The following is an 18163-nucleotide window of genomic DNA, read 5'->3' as shown; positions in this document are numbered from 1 at the left end:
CCTTCCCTTTAATGTCAGGAACAAGACAAGGATGCCCACTCTCTCCCCTTCTATTGAACATTGTCTTAGAAGTACTTGCTCGAGCACTGACACAAGAAACAGATATAAAAGGCATTCAAATTGGAAAGGAAGAAGTCAAAATTTCATTATTTGCAGATGACATGATCCTACACATAGAAAAACCTGAGGAGGTCTAAAACAAAGCTTCTAGAACTCATAAATGAGTTTAGTAAAGTCGTAGGTTATAAGATCAATGGGCAAAAATCAGTAGCATTTCTGTACACCAATAATGAGCAAGATCAGGAGGAAATCAAGAAACAAATACCATTTACAATAGTAAATTAAAGAATCAAATATTTAGGAATAAATTTAACTAAAGAAGTAAAAAACTCATACACTGATAACTATACAATACTGTTCAAGGAAATCAAAGAAGACCAAAATTAATGTAAGAATATTCCCCGTTCATGGATAGGAAGACTAAATATTATTAAGATGTCTATCCTACCAAAACAGATCTACACATTCAATGCAATCCCAATAAAAATCAACACAACTTTCTTTAAGGAACTAGAAAAACTATGAAATTTATTTGGAAAGCAAAGAGGCCCCAAATAGCCAAAGACATATTGAAAAAGAAAAACGAAATTGGAGGAATCACACTACCTGACTTCAAAACATACTACAAAGCTACAGTAATGAACACAGCATGGTATTGGGAAACATCTACAAGACCTTGTAATAGGAAATGGCTTCATGAACATCACACCAAAAGCACAAGAAGCAAAAGGAAAAATAGATAAATGTGACTTTGACAAAATTAAAGCCTTTTGCACCTCAAAGGAGTTCGTCAAGAAAGTCAAAAAAAGAAACTACACAATGGGAGAAAATATTTGGCCACCATATATATGATAAGAGGCTTATAACTTGCATATATAAAGAATTCCTACATCTTGAAAATTAAAAAAGATAACCCATTTTAAAAATGGAAAAAAAGATTTAAACAGACTCTTCTCCAAAGAAGAAACACAAATGGCTAAAAAGCACATGAAAAAATGCTCCAAATCTTTAGCTATCAGGGAAATGCAAATCAAAACTACAATGAAATACCATCTTACTCCCATAAGATTGGCAGCTATGGAAAAAACAGAAGAATACAAATGCTGGAGAGGATGTGAAGAAATGGGAACACTCATCCACTGCTGGTGGGAATGCAGAAGAATCCAACCATTCTGGAGGACAGTTTGGCAGTTTCTCAAAAAACTAACTGTAGATTTGCCATATGACCCAGAAATACCACTGCTGGGTAGGTACCCAGCAGAACTGCAAACAAGGACACAAACCGATATATGTACACCAATATTCATAGCAACATTGTTCACTACCGCCAAAAATTGGAATCAACCCAAATGCCCATCAACAGATGAGTGGATCAAAAAAATGTGGTATATACATACAACGGAATACTACTCAGCTTTAAGAAAAAATACACTACAAACACACGTGATAACATGGATGAATCTTGAGAACCTTATGTTGAGTGAAGAAACCCAGGCATTGAAGGACAAATACTTCATGACCTCAATGATATGAAATAAGCAAGCTGCCTCAGAGAGGTAGAGACTGGAAGATAGGCTACAGGAAATCGGGGGGTCAAGGAAAGATGTAAGCTGACATCTACAAGGGTGAAATCTATGATCAGCTGGTGGTAAGTATGTGCACAAGGAAGAGATAAAATGGGGGCATAAGATTACCTTTAGATGGGGCTTTGCGGGTTTGAGGGGGGCTAGGGATGGGCGGATGGGTAATATTGCCCAAGAAATTGGGGGGAGGGGGGTAACATACAAACATAAGAGACTGTCAGTTGTTCATTGAAAGTAAAACGCTGAGAAAAACTTTTCAAAATATAATTAGGAAAGTTACCTGTTTAAGATACTCAAAAGGGATAATCTGACACAGGATAGACTCCTTGGGAATATCTGAATGCTCATTTTGCCAGAGTGGGTTAGACCATTGGGCAGAGACCCATAGAATGAGAGTGAAGGTAGACCCACATCCTGGGGAGGACTAATGCCATCAAATAGAGGGAACTGCATCTCTCAAGAGAAACAGTGGCTCCCAGGGCATTAGGCCAGTTGAGCAAGTCAAGCCCTCAACAGTCTTGCAAGTATTGCTGAACATGGCTCCTCAAGAAATTAAGATTGACTGTCACTGTGGGTCCCAAGGGGAGGGGGAATTAGATATTGAATAGATGGAACCACAGTAAATGTGAGGGCAAAAGAAGTGTTTCATAAGAGTACACAAGGATGGATATAAAACATGTAATATTACACCAAAAACATATAGGGGACGACAGACTAATACTGTAAACCATAATGCAAAAATTTAGAAAATTGTATAGACTAAAGTAGGAACCACAATGTAAACACAAATGTTACCTTGTTTGAAAGCTATTGTCTCAATATCTGTACATCAGTTTCAGGAAATATGATATGAATAAGTTAAAAGATTATCACTGTGGAAGGGAAAAGGTTTTATAATGGATATGTGGGAGTACTGTATATTTTATAGATGAATACTGTGATCTAAGGCTCCTGTGAAGAGAAGCTCAATAATTAGGAAAAAAGAAAAGAAAAAGGATATAGAACTTTCCAAATCAATATGTATTCTATACCTAAAATTTAAACTCATCGCTATATTCCATTTTACTAGTAAGGGAATCTGACATTACATTGGGCTTCACTTTTCAAGAAGTTTTGGATCACAGAGTGGTTCGACAAGGGCAGTGGGGGAATACTGGTATGGGATGTTATTGACAGGTGATATATGGTTGACAGGGAGTTATACAGGGCATGTGTCCAGGGTGCATGGAAATGTTTGGATATACTCATAGTGGAAAAAATTAAAAACAACACCTGGGTGGTACTGAGTTCCTGGCTGGGGGGGGCTCTCTCATGGTCCCTAGGGAAGCAGCAGCAGTCCCCCAGGTGCAACGGTAAGGACCAGGAAGGAATGAGGGTCCAACAGTGAGCCCCTGATACTAATGACTATGCTTGTGAGCCTATACACCTGAAATAAGAGCAAGGCCTAGACCAGCACTGTGCCTAAGAGTTCCCTCCTGACAGCCTCCGTGTTACTCAAATGTGGCCATTCTCAAAGCCAAACTCAGCATGTAAATGCAATGCCTTCCACCCAGGATGGGACATGACACCTCTGGATGAGCCTCCCTGGCACCGAGGGATCACTACCAAGTACCAGCTGAGGAAATAACTAGAAAACGAGTTTAAATTAAAGGTTCAATGCAGACCAGCAGAATATCCCTGTCTAAATATAATAACAGCAGTTAAAAATGCTGTTTGACCTAAAGTAAGGGGGAAATAGAAAGGACAAATGAGTTCATATGGCTATGAGTCTCTAAAAAAGAGTCTGGAGGTTGTCAGAAGGATTGCCCTTATGCACACCTGAGCAGAGTCTCAGATGCAGATAAAGTAGATACAAACCCAGATATTGGTCCTTTTGAGGGCTAAAGAGACCCACAGGTTCTATGGTCATGGCAGATGGGGTTCACTGCCATGTCAGTTGGCCCTTCTTTGGAGCTGGTGTTTCTGCATGATGGAGGTGGACTCAGATGGGATCTCTTTTCACAAGCCTTTCATGCTACTTTACTGGAATTGTAGTTGGTGCTGGGGTTTAAATTATATCTAGGGGATTTGAATCTCTGGACTGACAATATGATAGCCAGGCCCTGAGCCTCAACAGACTTCAGTTCCTACACTCTGATTTATTGGACTTACTCCACTCAGCTAACATGGAGTAGAAGAATGACAACCACCACACCATGGAGCCTAGAGTGCCTACAACTGAAAGCAGGAGGATTGCAGCCAGTATCCATGTGGAATCTAAACCCCCTCTTGACATAGATGTGGAATGGACACAACCAAGCCAAGGTCCACAGGAAGGAGGAATACAGTAAGGATTAGTGTGGACTTAATGATATCCTATTCATTAACTATTGTGGTTAATTATTGAGAAAATGTGGCATTGGTGTGGAAAAAGTGGCCATGGTGGCTGCTGGGTGTGGGGAATAGGAGGAAGAGATGAGATGTAGAGGCATTTTCGGGACTTGGAGTTGTCGTGGGTGGTGCTCCAGGGACAATTGCCGGACATTGTATGTCCTCCCATGGCCCACTGTATGGAACATGGTAGAGTGTGGGCTATGGTGTGGACCACAGGCCATGGCGTGCAGGGATGCCCAGAGATGTACTCACCAGATGCACACAATGGATGTGTCATGATGATGGGGGAGAGTGTTACTGTGGGGGGAGTGGTGGGGTGGGGGCGTTGGGGATGAATGGGGACCTCATATTTTTTTAATGTAATATTTTTTTAAAATGAATAAATTGAGTAGAATTTGGAAAAAAAATAGTTAATCTAATTATGTCATGCATAGTTTGTATGTATGTAATACACATATAAATAATTTCTAATTTTTAAATGTTCAGAATTTTATGAGTAATCTAATTTTTATTCTTTACAAGAGTTTTTTTTCTTTTTGACATAGAGAATAACTCCAGAAAGAAATTATCAACCAATCATAAATTTAAACAATATAGAGTCTTGAAGAAAACATCCCTTTCAGTTTCACCTGAATTCAATTCGATTCAATAAGTATTTATTCAAAATTTATTTTGTGTTAAGGCATATAAATTACAGAACATTTTCTGGCACATAAAATATATACAATAAATGTATTTTTTATATAATGGGATATTCTGGATAGATTATCATGTGGGCTTTCAAGGAATATGTCTTCCTAATGCTAAATTAGCATATATTTCAGATTTATGTTTATCCATATGCCTTTATAAATTTTCTAGCAATAAATCTATAGGAAATCCAATCATATGTACATAAATACAAGTTTGAAAAGCAATATATCAAAATGAATTTACAAAATCTTTAAGAGGATGCTAAAAATAAGACTTCAGAAATATGAAATTGTGCCAGGCAGATATTTTGTAAGGGTTGTTTTCCAAATAAAAGTGTTTACATTTATGTTGATTCAAATATCAATTTCAACATTTGCCATGTTTTACTCATAATTACCAATAAATAAAATTACAAAGTCTTTAAAGTAAAATATCTCTAGAAAAATCTACCTGTTTATCATCTAGCTATACACACTCACATAAAAACACACATATACACACTGCAAATAACTTTAATTTTGTTAATTTCATGTCAAAATTTTCCTTGGAGTAGAAATGTAGGGTTGACATTGAAAGATGCTTGCCAGTTGGAATAGAGGAAGGGAGGAAGATACATACCTTGTGTATTTGTTGATCACTCCAATATACTATATTCAGAGTTTAATTGAAGATGCCTATTCTTACCACTCTACATAGAGCTCATTCTTAAGTTTTTTGTCAGAGCTACAGGCCAGATATCATTTAACTCTCTGTTTTGGCTGTAATTAATAGTACAAAGGTCATCTACATGACTCATATTGAGACTATATACTTATTTTTCTTCAGCAAATTTGGAATTGAGACGTAGAGATTGAGTTAGTCAAAGGGTATAGGATATTTGATCTTGGTCTGTAAGATCAAATAGAGATGGTCCAGAGACAGTATTCACAGTAACCACAAAATATAAGCAAGACAAAAATTAATAGCTCAGTAAAGGAAGCTTGTTGGCAGTGAGATACACGGATTGTGTGTGTGTGTGTGTGTGTGTGTATAAAAATGAGTGCTCTGAGCACATAGAACATAGAGAGACAGACTTACCAACTATATTAGAAATATGGTCATAAATTCTGAAACTTATTTTCAGTTTCCTTGCAAAACCCTCTACTTATATATTGAAGCTTGAATTTTCATTTTTGTTTTTCACTGCAAACATTTTAATGATTATTGTTGAGCATACATTTTGGAAAATTTTTACTTTAAACTGCAACAACTAAAATAGATGTTTATAGTATACAAAGAAAATACAACAAAGATTAAAACTTGCTTTAAGTGTGTCTTGCACCTAGTCCAGTGTTTTTCTTTTCTTTTCTTAATATATCTTTACTTTCGAGCTGCACAAACACACTTAAGGATTTGTTCTTTATAGTACAGCATTTAGCAAATAAAAAATGCACTCCCACCTTAAAGAAATAAAAACAGTGTGCATGATTATATACCAAACAAGAGAGAATATTAGAGTACTCAGATAGTGCAGGAATCATTGAAAAGAAAAGAAAATGCTTGAGATGCTTATTAACACTATGTTCTAAGAAAGCAGGATTTTTGACCAAGTAACTTAGAAGCCAGCAAAACAAGGATTAGTCATGGCAGCATAATGTATGGGGTGTGAAATAAAAATCTTTACACAAACACACTTATAGAAATTTACCAGTTAACAATGAAGTTCTGAGAAGCTCCTCTTTGGAACAGTCAAGTAGGACCACCTTACTCCAGCCATGTAAGCCCTTGTAGCAACAATGTTCTGTGATATATACTTGCAGAGTGGCTAGCTAAAGGATTTATTTTTGTTATTAGCTGCTAACAAACTTATTCTACATGCTCTTAAAGCCTTAAATGTGGGAAAAAATGCAAGTGCCATCAGTGTAGAGGGTCATGTACTCCTTTGCACACAAGCAAAAGAGGTTTCACTAGTACTTAAGAAGTCTCTGGTGTCTTCCATTGTGCTTTATTATTTTTTAATTATTTTTTTTCTTTTTTGTCTTTATTTATTTAAATGTTACATTCAAAATATATGAGGTCTCCCTATATCTCCCACCCCCCTCACCCCCTCCTCCCATAACAACAACCACCTCCATCATCATGGGACTTTCATTGCACTTGGTGAATACAACTCTGACCACTGCTGCACCACATGGTCAACGGTCCACATTATAGTTTTCACTTTCTCCCAGTCCACCCAGTGGGCCATGGGAGGACATACAATGTCCAGTAACTGTCCCTGCAGTATCATCCAGGACAACTACAAGTCCTGAAAATGCCCCCACATCACATCTCTTCTTCCCACTCGTTACCCTCAGCAGCTACCCTGGCCACTTTCTCCACATCAATGCTACATTTACTTCCATTACTAATCACAATAGTTCCAGAATAGAATATCAATAAGTCCACTCTAATCCATACTTTATTACTCCATTTTGTGGGCTCCATTGCACTTTAAAGCTCAATTGAGATGAAACAACTTCCCCGTTGTAGCAGCTATCAGGCACTCTCTCATGATTTCTTTGGAAGTCTATTCAGTCAAATTAAGATAATACAAACAAGTATTCACTGATGGATAGCTTGCATCAGTAGTATCAACTTTGGGCATGACCAACTCTAAGACAGGGATGCAAGTTTACCTGTCCACCTGGAGGTAGGGTTGAACAACCAGTGGCAAAATGCAGGAATGTTTTTCTTTCATCTGAAGAAATGACACATAAAACTCTCACAAACCTAAGTAAAACAGTGTTGTCACATGTATAGTCCATCTTAGTTTCAGTGTAATTGAGAATATCCTCAGGTGCCCAGGAAGTTGATTAATTTCTACCAAGGAAAATTTGGACTTCTTCATAGCTGAAGGAACTTAGTTTCTCTAATGGAAGAAAAGAAACTTTCTTTAAAGCCATCTCTAAAGGATTCCATCTGTTTCTGAATACCCGTATGCATACAGAAGTTAAACATCAAATCCACACTCCTCTGCATTATACATTGTTATCAACTCATCTTCATCACTTGGCTTGAGATAGATAGCTATAAAACCATATATACTTGAGGATGAGCAGAAATGGGAATTTAAACATATGTCCTCTGTGCTAAGTGGAGGCCCAGAAACTGATGGATTCTTCAGTAATAATTTCTGTAATTTAGTGTAATTCTCATCTTCAGAAAGACCTTTGTTGTTTAAAATATGATACCTTTTGATAGTAAGATCTTTCATTTCTTTTCAAAAATTGCTTCTGTGTAGGTACACTGGATGCAAACCCTTCCCATGCTGGAGGTTTAGATTTGGGTAGATAGAGAATAGACACTGATTTTGAATCCTCTTCAAAGCTTCCTACTGAAAGCGAATCATGAAATTCTTCTGTAGATACTTCAGATTGACTTTCAGTACAGTGTAAATCTCTTTCATCTTGTGACTCTTAAATAGGTTTACTGATATTGCTTTTATTGTCACCTATACACCTAAGTTTAAAGAAAACGTTAGAGATAGGTAAGTCCAAATTCCATTGTCTTGAATGCGTTCAGCCATGAAAATTCCAAGGAAATGAAAAAGTTTCATTATTCTTTTAAATTAATCACTATTTTGTGGAAATAGTGCTGAGAACAGACTGTATGATCTCTGAACATAGTATCCATGAGGTTTCAGTCCACCCCTAAGATCAACGTGACAAGATTCATCATCTGTAAACTTATCAGCACAATGTCAAGTTATCAAGTTGATTCTCTGGAATTCTTGTGTCAACAAAACTTAAAACTCTAATGCGAGTTCCAATCCAGTGCCTTCTTCTCCTAAAAATACAATCTCAAGAAATGATTTCCTATCTGCATATATTTGCATTGCATTCCCTGTGCATTTCATCAGTGATTCACTATGCAGAAATTTTACTCTTTCATGTTTGTGATAATCACTTCAAACCTGTCCACAATCATCTTGCCTTGCAATGCTTGTGGTCCTTGTTTATTCCACAGTGGCTCCTCACTGGTTTTGTAGCTGTACTATTTTTCTTGATTCACCAAATATTGCACATGTGAGATAAAGCTGTCTTGTTTCAAACGGAATTAGAAAAGGGCACTTGCTAGTGCTCTTTCACACCAATCTAGCCGAGACCCACTGACCAGTGCCAATGATTCCTCAGATTTTAGGCTGGTGGTTAAATGATCACTTAATGACTGGTAAACTGATAAAACTGTTGTTGCTCTAGCTATGTTGCTGCTGCTCATAAAACTGGATGTTAACATAGTTACTGTTGACATTGTACCAGGTGTGGTTAACTTAGGGAAACTCTGAGTACCCAAAAGAGAAGTTGCTGTGCTCATCCCATTCCTCCCCAAAGTATTAGTGTCATTATCACTATTGCTTCAGCTTAGTTTCAGGTTGTTCTTGGCATTAGTCCATGCTATGTTTGCCATTCTCCTTACACACCTCTCTAAGCTAGGTGTTTCTTTTGAGAAATGTACTTTTACTTGCTGAAGAGGTAATAGGTTGCTGTCAAGCTGCTTCATTAATAGTTAACTCAGGTACTGAACTAACATCAGGAGTGATAATACTAACAATTCCCATGTATATTGCATTAGACTCCCCAGGAGTATGAACAGAAATATGAGTGTCCAACTTCCTTTCAGCCTTTACACTTTCCATTTCTGCTGTTAAGGTGAAGGTGCTTGCACTGGAAGATCACTCTACTTCTGCTTGAGGAACGTTTTCAGCAGATGAAAGAACAACAATCAGTTCAAGAAATTAGCTGCTGAAACTGTAATGTGTTCCATTATAATTTCTGATCTCCATGAAGATATCACTGCTACTGGCCATGCTACATGCCGAACTGCTGCTTCCTTCTCTACTTAAGGAGCATGTAGCAGCAGATATCTTGTCTGGACAATTGTTTTATCACCAAGATGCTCCATGATTGCATTATGCCATTATGCACTTTTCCTGTGACAGTACCATCTCCCTGTGTGTTGTCAACCTGATCTTGTCATTTCCAATCCAGACCTCTGATTACACAAATCCCTGGAACCATTTATTTCAGAACCTGGGGGGGTATTAGATATCTTTGCCTTCTATGATTCATTTCAGCTTCCTTAGCAAATTTTCCTAGCTGATCTTCACATACTCCATTAATGGTTCCATAAATTTCAAATCCAGAGAGTGAGAGGTAATGTGTTTTTCCATTGGTATTCTTCCCCATCACAAGTCATTATCCCTGCTTCTCAACTTTTGGTGGTTCGAGAGGCCAGGTTGCTGGTTAACCCTGGTTCATTGAGACTGCAGTCATCAACATGTAAATACATAGAGGTCCAATTTTTTCCATCTTTGGATACCTGGAAAACCCAATTTCTCAGTACATGCTCTCCATAACCATGAGCAAGACTACATGTAGATACTGATGGTATCACTGATGGACCCAGATCTGTGGCAAACGAAGCATTTTATCATCAGTGCTATGGCAATTAAAAGCTGAATTATCACAATTATTATGTATTCTAGTGGCCATAATATACATTTCCTCTTTCTGAGGATGTTACTACAAATTCATAAGAAACTGGGTTTACACATTCATATGTTGTTCCAACTCAGTAAATGATTCCATTTTCATCAAAATCATGCTGATACCAAAATGTAAAATTTTGACCATCTCTTAATTTTGAAACAGATACAAATACGATTTGGTCAAAATCATACTACCACTTTGTTATCATTTTCAATAGATACAGTTCTAGAGATTCAACCATAGCTAAGAGTTCCATTTTCAACATTCTGCCAGTTTGATCTGTCAATTCAGTTTTACCAGGAGCATACTCTAAACAAAACCTTAATTTTCTTGTAAGTATCTGAAGATAATACATGGATCCTCGTGTATCATACAAATGGAGAGGTACAACTATTAACTTTTTAATTAGTACAACTGTTGGATGACTTTCATCACCTTCATTTTCACTAAAAACTGTTTTGAAAATATTTATTCTTTCTACAAGTTGACTACAATCTTGTATCATATCTAAATCCACGCTATTATTTAAAATAGAAGTGCTTTCACCAAGTCTCTACTGCACAATTTATATGGTGAACTTGTGTTTTCATATTTCAAAGGTACAATTAGATTCTCTAAAACTGCTTTAATTAAATCTCTCCAAGTATTTTCACCCTTAATACATTGTCTATGTGTATGAAGTTCCCAAGATAAATCTGATTTGCTGTGTTTCTTAGTGTTACCACTCATCCAAGAAGCATGGTTTCAGCAGCTTTAATGTGATCATCATATAAATCTCAAGCAATAGTTCATATATTTTGCCTTGTCTTTTCTAACTTATTTTTCAATTTCCTGCCTCTTTTGCCAGAACAGCCAGTCACAAAATTTGTACCCAAAGAAATATATGCAGTGAATGAATGTTTAATTCCTCTAATAGATTAAAATACAAAAACAGGTAGATAGTTTTTCAATGTAGCAGATTGCTGACCATCTGAGATGTGAATAGCAATTTCTCCTTCATTCAATCATGTTAGTGACCATTGGCTACAGAAAGTTTAATGAGTCTTGGTGTTGAGAGGATAGACTGACTTAAATTAGATGGCTTTACTTGGCTTCGGGCTCTTTGTAACTTCTCTAATATTTCACTTTCTTTTGGACTACCACTTGAATACATGACACAAGTTTTTCATCCAGGATAAACGAGAACCATCTATCACTATCATTAAACAATTCCAAGGCGGCTGCATCACTCCAGAAATATAAATTGTCCATTGCACTAATGATTGACCAGTCTGTCCAATGATATAGCTTACCTTTCTGCAATTCTTTAGCATCTTCTTGTAGTTCATCTTCTTTTTTTATGGTTTTGATCTTTCTTCATTATCACCATCAGGATAAGGACCTGCCAGAATTGATAACTTTGCTAATTACACCTAGTATTACTAGCTGAACTAAAAAAAATATTGCCACCTTTATCTACTAAATATCTTATAATCTGCAAAGCTAGCAAGCAGCCATCAAGAACAATTTCAGTGATTTTAAATAGTATTTTAGGCAAACTGTGACCAACATTAGAATCGCAAACATCTTTTCAGAGTGTTTCAGAGCAAAAATGAATCATTTTCTGAATTAGATCAAGACTTGCTTTTTTATTTATGGCAGCATAGTTTGCTGAAATGTTTTTACTAACACTGGCAATAAACTTTTCAAGTATTTGGGTGCTATTTCCAGATCTCCTTTGGGCTCATGACATTTTTCTTCAACTTTGCTTATATCTTTAGTTTTCTTATCATCTCATTTATTAACTGGACACATTCAATCACCTGGAGACTATAAAATAGATACTACTTCACTCTGGCCCCTTTCTCAAGCTTTATCTATTGGAGTTTTTCCATATTCATCTCTCAGATCTGGCTTTTCCTAATGCCTTAACAGAATTTTTGCTACTTGAGGCCTTCCAATATGCAGCCTAATGTAATGATGATAACCTTTGACATTTATTATCATAAGCACCTCTCTCAAAAAGAAACTCTACTCCTTCTTGAGTTCCATAAACAGAGGCCCAATTTAATAAAGTCTGACCCTCATCATCCATAAAATTAACTTCAAAGGCTCCTGTATACACTGCAGATGCTTTGGTATCTTTACTTTAAATACCGTCCATAAGCTGCTGATGTGAGTGCTCCCCGAAACTATCTAGTCTCCAAAGTCCTGGAATTCTGCCTATAGACCCAGTCCTAGACTTTTGCAAAGCCTTCTGTACATTAAATATTAGTACCAAGAGAAAGTCTACCAAATGCATGGTATCAAGCACACATCTTTCATCACCTTGCAAAGTAATTTCAATTGAATCTGGAAGCTTACATACCTCTGGAGATCATGGCTAACTACTGGAGAGCCTCTGCAAAGTGTTGATAGCAGACTTACAAACGTTGACACTTGGTTACTCAATTTGGAATCTACAGTTGGGGAAGATGCACCTGAGGTGTGGTGACCTGGTTTGCATCCTGATGATGGCACTAATGCAGTACCACCAGCAGCAGGCATTCAAGATAACAGCTCAGTTAATCCACGTTTGGTTAATGGAGGTGGGCTAACACAATGGTGGGCAAGTCAGTCAGATAGTGATGCAAAATATTGCAGAGCTCCATTTGAAACCTGGTGATCTTCATGTTTTAATAAACTAGTCAGAGTTTCAACACACATTTCTAAAGAAGAATCTTGATATTCCATTTTCCTGAAGAGCCAATGCCACAGTCATGGAAGAGTGCAAATACTTTAGTGAACAATGTGTCCTCTGTCATGAATGAAGATCAACACATAATTCAAACCACCGGCCTCAAAACTGCTCCTGATTCATAGTACATATCAGCTCTAACACTTTTATACAGTGTTCAGCTAAGTCATTGCTTATCCTTTTATTAAGTTCAACTACAAACACATGATTACAAAGATTTTTATAGCTCCATCTACCCAAACAATCCTTCTAGTGCATTCTGCAGATACATCCAGATAGTATGCTATTGCATGTGCTGTCACCTCTAAGGCATTGTCTCGAGCACTTTCATTAAGAAAAATTTTGCAAAGAACTGGTAAGAATGTGGGAAGAATACACATTTCAAAACAATGATCCATGTTGTCAGACTTCAAAAGCAACATGCACAGCAGTTCAAGGGCTATTAATTGCCTATTGCTTTCATTTCCTCATCCTATCTGTAGCCAATATATAAATATTTCCAGACCCATATGTGCTACAGTTTTTAAAAACCTCTTTGCTTAAATTTTTAGAAGTAAAAGGAAAGGTCCTTTAAACGTCCAGGACTGATCAATTTGTGTTTATAAATTCTCTTTTATATTGGCTAGAACCAAATTTTTGTAGTGTCCTCCCAGGCTTGTCCCAGACTCTTCCAGTCCAGCTTTAAGCAGGCCACCAGCAGAGCCAGGCTTGCCTGAGGCCCTTGAATTCCCAGAAAGCTGCAGGCTATGCAGGTCAAGCCGGGCAGGCCTCACAGGAGAAGCCTCATGCCCAGTCCCTCCCCTTCCTCAACTGGGACCTCATGACTGGGAAGTGAGAGGTTCTCCCAAGCAACAGCAGCCAGTACAGTGTCCATAAACTACATGTAGCTCTTCAGGCCCTGCAACTCAGTGGCCCACTTGATGTTGTCAGTGGCAGAGCAGGGAGGCCTCATCCATTGTGATCCTGAAGCTTGAGTTTTGTTTTTTGAAATTAAAAAATCCCTGGAAAGAAGAATAGTTTTAACTTTGTTTATATGCATTTTTCACCCTGACAGTTACCTCAGAAATGAAAGTATTTGCTTGGATACTACTTGCTTGCAAGTCACTTAGACATTTAGCTATTGTATGATGCCTAAGTTGCAAGGAGTATTGTGGCCTTTTAAATATACTAAAAGAAAACATGTTGACCTTTGTCCCTAAGCATGGGTTATAGTTTACTTTGTAGTTTACACTATCTCACATAATTTTGTTGGTTATGGCAAGATGAAAGATGTTGCTAATGTGGGAAAATATGGGAGGTGTAGGGAGCAGGGCATATGGGAATCCCCTATATTTTATGTAACATTTTTGTAATCTAAATAACTTAAAAACATAAAAACATGTTTAAAATATATTAAATGAAATGAACAAGTGCTTAAAGTTTGCACTCATGAAGTGCAAACAAGCAGTGTTTTGAAATTACATCATTTAGTTATGGTACTATGACATTTCACTTGCATTTATAAAAACTGACTTAAACTGGCCACAGCAAATGTAAATAATGTATAATGTTTCAATTTGTATCACAACTCTTTGTAGAAAAATTCTTAATTCATATATAACTACTGTAAGAGACTTCTTTCTTCTTTTAAATAAATCTCAGCCATTATACATCTTAGTAGAAACAGCAAAAAATAACATAAAGGTCTATTCCAGAGTCTTTTTAAAGAAGCTCTAGATTACATAAATGCTATATCAAAAATATATGGGGATTCCCATATATCCCATCCCCTCCTCCTCCCACACCTTTCCCCACTAACAACACATTTGATTAGTATGCGTATATTTGTTACAATTGATGAACACATATTGAAGTGTTGCTACTAACCAAGGTTGATAGTTTATATTATAGTTTATACATTGCACTGCAACTTTTTATAGGTTTTAACAAAATGTATCATGACCTGTATCCATTATTGCAATGTCATTCTGAACAATTCCAATATCCTAAAAATGCCGCATGTTACACCTATTCTTCCCTCTCCTCCCTAGAACTTCTGGAAGTCACTGTCTTTATATCAATGTTATAAGTTCCTCCGTTGTTAGAATAATAATGTTTTCTTTAAACCATAGTTGCATTCCCCTCCCTCAGTCTTGAGGATTTGACAGTGGTGGTTCCCAATGTTTGAGAGGGAGCTTAATTACCATGAGGCAGGTGGATGTACCTGTCTTGCTTGCAGTAATAGATACTCTGTTCTTTGGGATGGGCATTGTTCATCATTATCACTTTGCTAGTTGTCCTAGGTGATTCTGATGAATTGTAGAGTGTGTGTTGGCTGCAACTCTGCTGAGATTCAAGGTTTAACTGGCATATGATTCAAGTCTCTGGTACATACATTTAATGAGTATAATGCTAGTTATATGTTCAAATAAAAGGGGCAGAATAAGCATGTATGAGGAAATTATGTGTCTAACTCTGTTACATTAGGGAAAATATATGCCAAGGTAAGGCTCAATGAGAGGGTGCTGAATTCCTGAGATTGTCTGCCTTTCTGATATTGTACAGATGTTTCTAGAAGCCTCAGGAGCACCCCCGTTTGAGGCACAGTTTACTGTGGCATTCAGTGACATCCTCCTGAGACTTGCATAAGCCTAACCTCTGGAATGATGTCCTTACTAATTCTGAAAACTCTTCGTCATAAAAACTTATTTGTATTTAATATTTCTCTTTATTGGTCAATGCATTTTTTTTTCAAATGCATCACTAGTTGGTGCTTGGTAATACTTCCTCAATGTCAGAAGGGCTTATCCCTAGGAGTCCATGTCCCACACCAGAAGAATGGTAGTGTGTTTATATGCTGAGTTTGGTTTAGAGAGAGGCAACATTTGAGAAACAAGGAGGCTTTCAGGAGGTAACTCTTAGGAAATATATAATACTAAGCCAAGTCTGAGTTTCTCAAGAACGAGATTCATAAGTAGAAGCATCAATGTTAAAAGCCTGGCATATTGGTTTGTCTTCCTTTAATAGACACTGCCCATGTACTCTAGGGATACTTGCCACTCTATTAGAGAATGTAACAAGTCTGCTTAGGATGGGGATTAATTTACTTTATTTTGTAGATCTCCACTTACTGAGAAAATACTTCATGAATCTTGAACATATTTATTTTCCCTTTAGGCAAACCCCAGTTACACTCTTCCACACATATCAATCATCACAGAAACACCATAGCAATGATCCTCTCCTGCTCTAGTTGTGACCCTTCTGCAATCCAAAATCTCCCCCAAAACAAAGATAAAAAATAACAAAAATGATAAAATTAAATAGTAATAAAAACAAATATAATACAGAAATAATAAAATTAAAGAATAAAAATTTTAAAATTTAAAATTTAAAAAATTCCATTGTTTCTTTCATCCCAATAAGTTATGATATCTTTTATGTACATTGAAAATTTCTTTAATTTGTCCCCCCATAGTCCTGCTTTTTGCTTTATTTTCAAACGAAGTTTAGGTTAGAGAAAAGTCATATAGAAAATATAGGGGATTGCCCTATACTCCACCTTCCCTTTTCCCATTTTCCCATTTTGATAACATCTTATATGCATAGGGAATATTTGTTACAATTGATGAACAAATATTGAAGCACTGCTAATAGCCATGGTAAATGGTTTACATTATGGGGTACATTTTGCACTGTAAATTTTGCAGGTTTTGACAAGTTATAATCCCAGAATCCATCAATGCCAGAAAATGCAGACTAATTTCAATACCCTAATAATTCCCTTTTTTCCATCTATTCAATTTTTCCTTCCCCATAACCTTGGAACAAATGGTAACCACTAAGTTTCAATATTTGAAGAATAAGGTTCATAGTTATTCAAAGTATTGATATTGAGTGTTTGATATATTGCTCTGTTTTATTGTATTGGATACTGTCTACATTCTTGAGAAATTCTTGTCTCTCTCATTGAGTACAGGTCAGGATTCCCAGGATGGGAGTTTAATATTCCTTTGTTTATTGTGCAGGTCTCCATACACTGACATAACACACTATGACATGATGAAAATTTTCATATTCCATAGAAGCATTACATCAGTTCTTCTATCCCTCCATTTTACTATAGTACTTTTGCAAAGGTTTCACAAGACCACCATTTGTTTCAAATGCAATAGATGCTTTTTCAAATGTTATTTCACTGGACCGCTATTCTGCTTTTAACACAGATAGATATATTCTTTTTATGAAATTCTTTCTGTTTTGATCACAACACAATATCCATAAAATATTCAAAAGAAGCGAAGAGTAATTTCAATATCTCTTCAGAAATTATCACACAGAGGTATGCAAAATTAAAACTAAAATATTTTAAGTATATAACGATAGTAAACAGTATACCAAATTCTGTGGATACATGATGGACAAATTAAAAATGAATATTTACTTTTGGATAACAACCAATAGGCAATATAAACAAGAACAAGATTTTAAATTGCAAATTAAAAGATTAACAGAACAGATATTAAAAAGGACCAAGTTTTGGTTCGACTGAATGAATAGGAATTAATAAGTCAATTCAGTTGGGAAAAGTGATTTAGTACAATGTACTACCATGTGCTAAGTCTCAGAGACAATGAAAAGCAAGGATTGTTTGAAGAAAATACAATTTCATTGATTGGAACACTTTGTGTGTGTGTTTATGTGAGTAGTAGTATGCAGAAGGAATTGAATGCAAGTGATAAGACAGAAAACAATAGCTGACATATCCAAATAATGCTAGAGATTTATAAGAATTATTCCCTCCATGAAAGGATTTGAAATAAATTCTACACAGTAACTGAGGAAAACAGCAATGATTTAGATCTCTGCTGAAGATGAAATCATAATAAAAATCAGAAAACATAAAAAAATTGTCTAACTTTGAGGATGATTAGCATATAAAATCACCAAAAGGCTCAGAACTCAATTTATTTGAGAAAGCAACTATTAAAAAACACAAGAAATTGGCAGGATAAAATTATTAAGTCATAATTGAAAAACTTTCCAGAATATGAGAAAAATGATGTGTTTAAAAAAAGAAAATGCTGGAGAGGATGTAGTTGAGCACCTCCTTCCCATATATGAAGTACCAGTTTCAATCCCTAGTGCCTTCTTAAAATAAAAACAAAACACAAAGAAAAGATGCACTAGCTGGACTTTCTAGAGGTTAAAAATATAGACAATGTAATTTAAAACCCAATAAATAGAAA

General features: G+C 36.3%; 1 pseudogene; it reads right to left on the bottom strand.

Annotated features, from left to right (window-relative positions):
- Window positions 1-7188: 7188 nt before the first annotated feature.
- LOC101423996 (E3 ubiquitin-protein ligase HECTD1-like) lies at window positions 7189-13444 on the bottom strand (annotated as a pseudogene).
- Between the last annotated feature and the right edge of the window lie 4719 nt (window positions 13445-18163).

Source organism: Dasypus novemcinctus, chromosome X (assembly GCF_030445035.2).
Source record: "Dasypus novemcinctus isolate mDasNov1 chromosome X, mDasNov1.1.hap2, whole genome shotgun sequence".
In the NCBI taxonomy this organism is placed as follows: domain Eukaryota; kingdom Metazoa; phylum Chordata; class Mammalia; order Cingulata; family Dasypodidae; genus Dasypus; species Dasypus novemcinctus.
The sequence above is the reverse complement of the archived record's forward strand: the minus strand, read 5'-3'. Positions and strand labels throughout refer to the sequence as shown.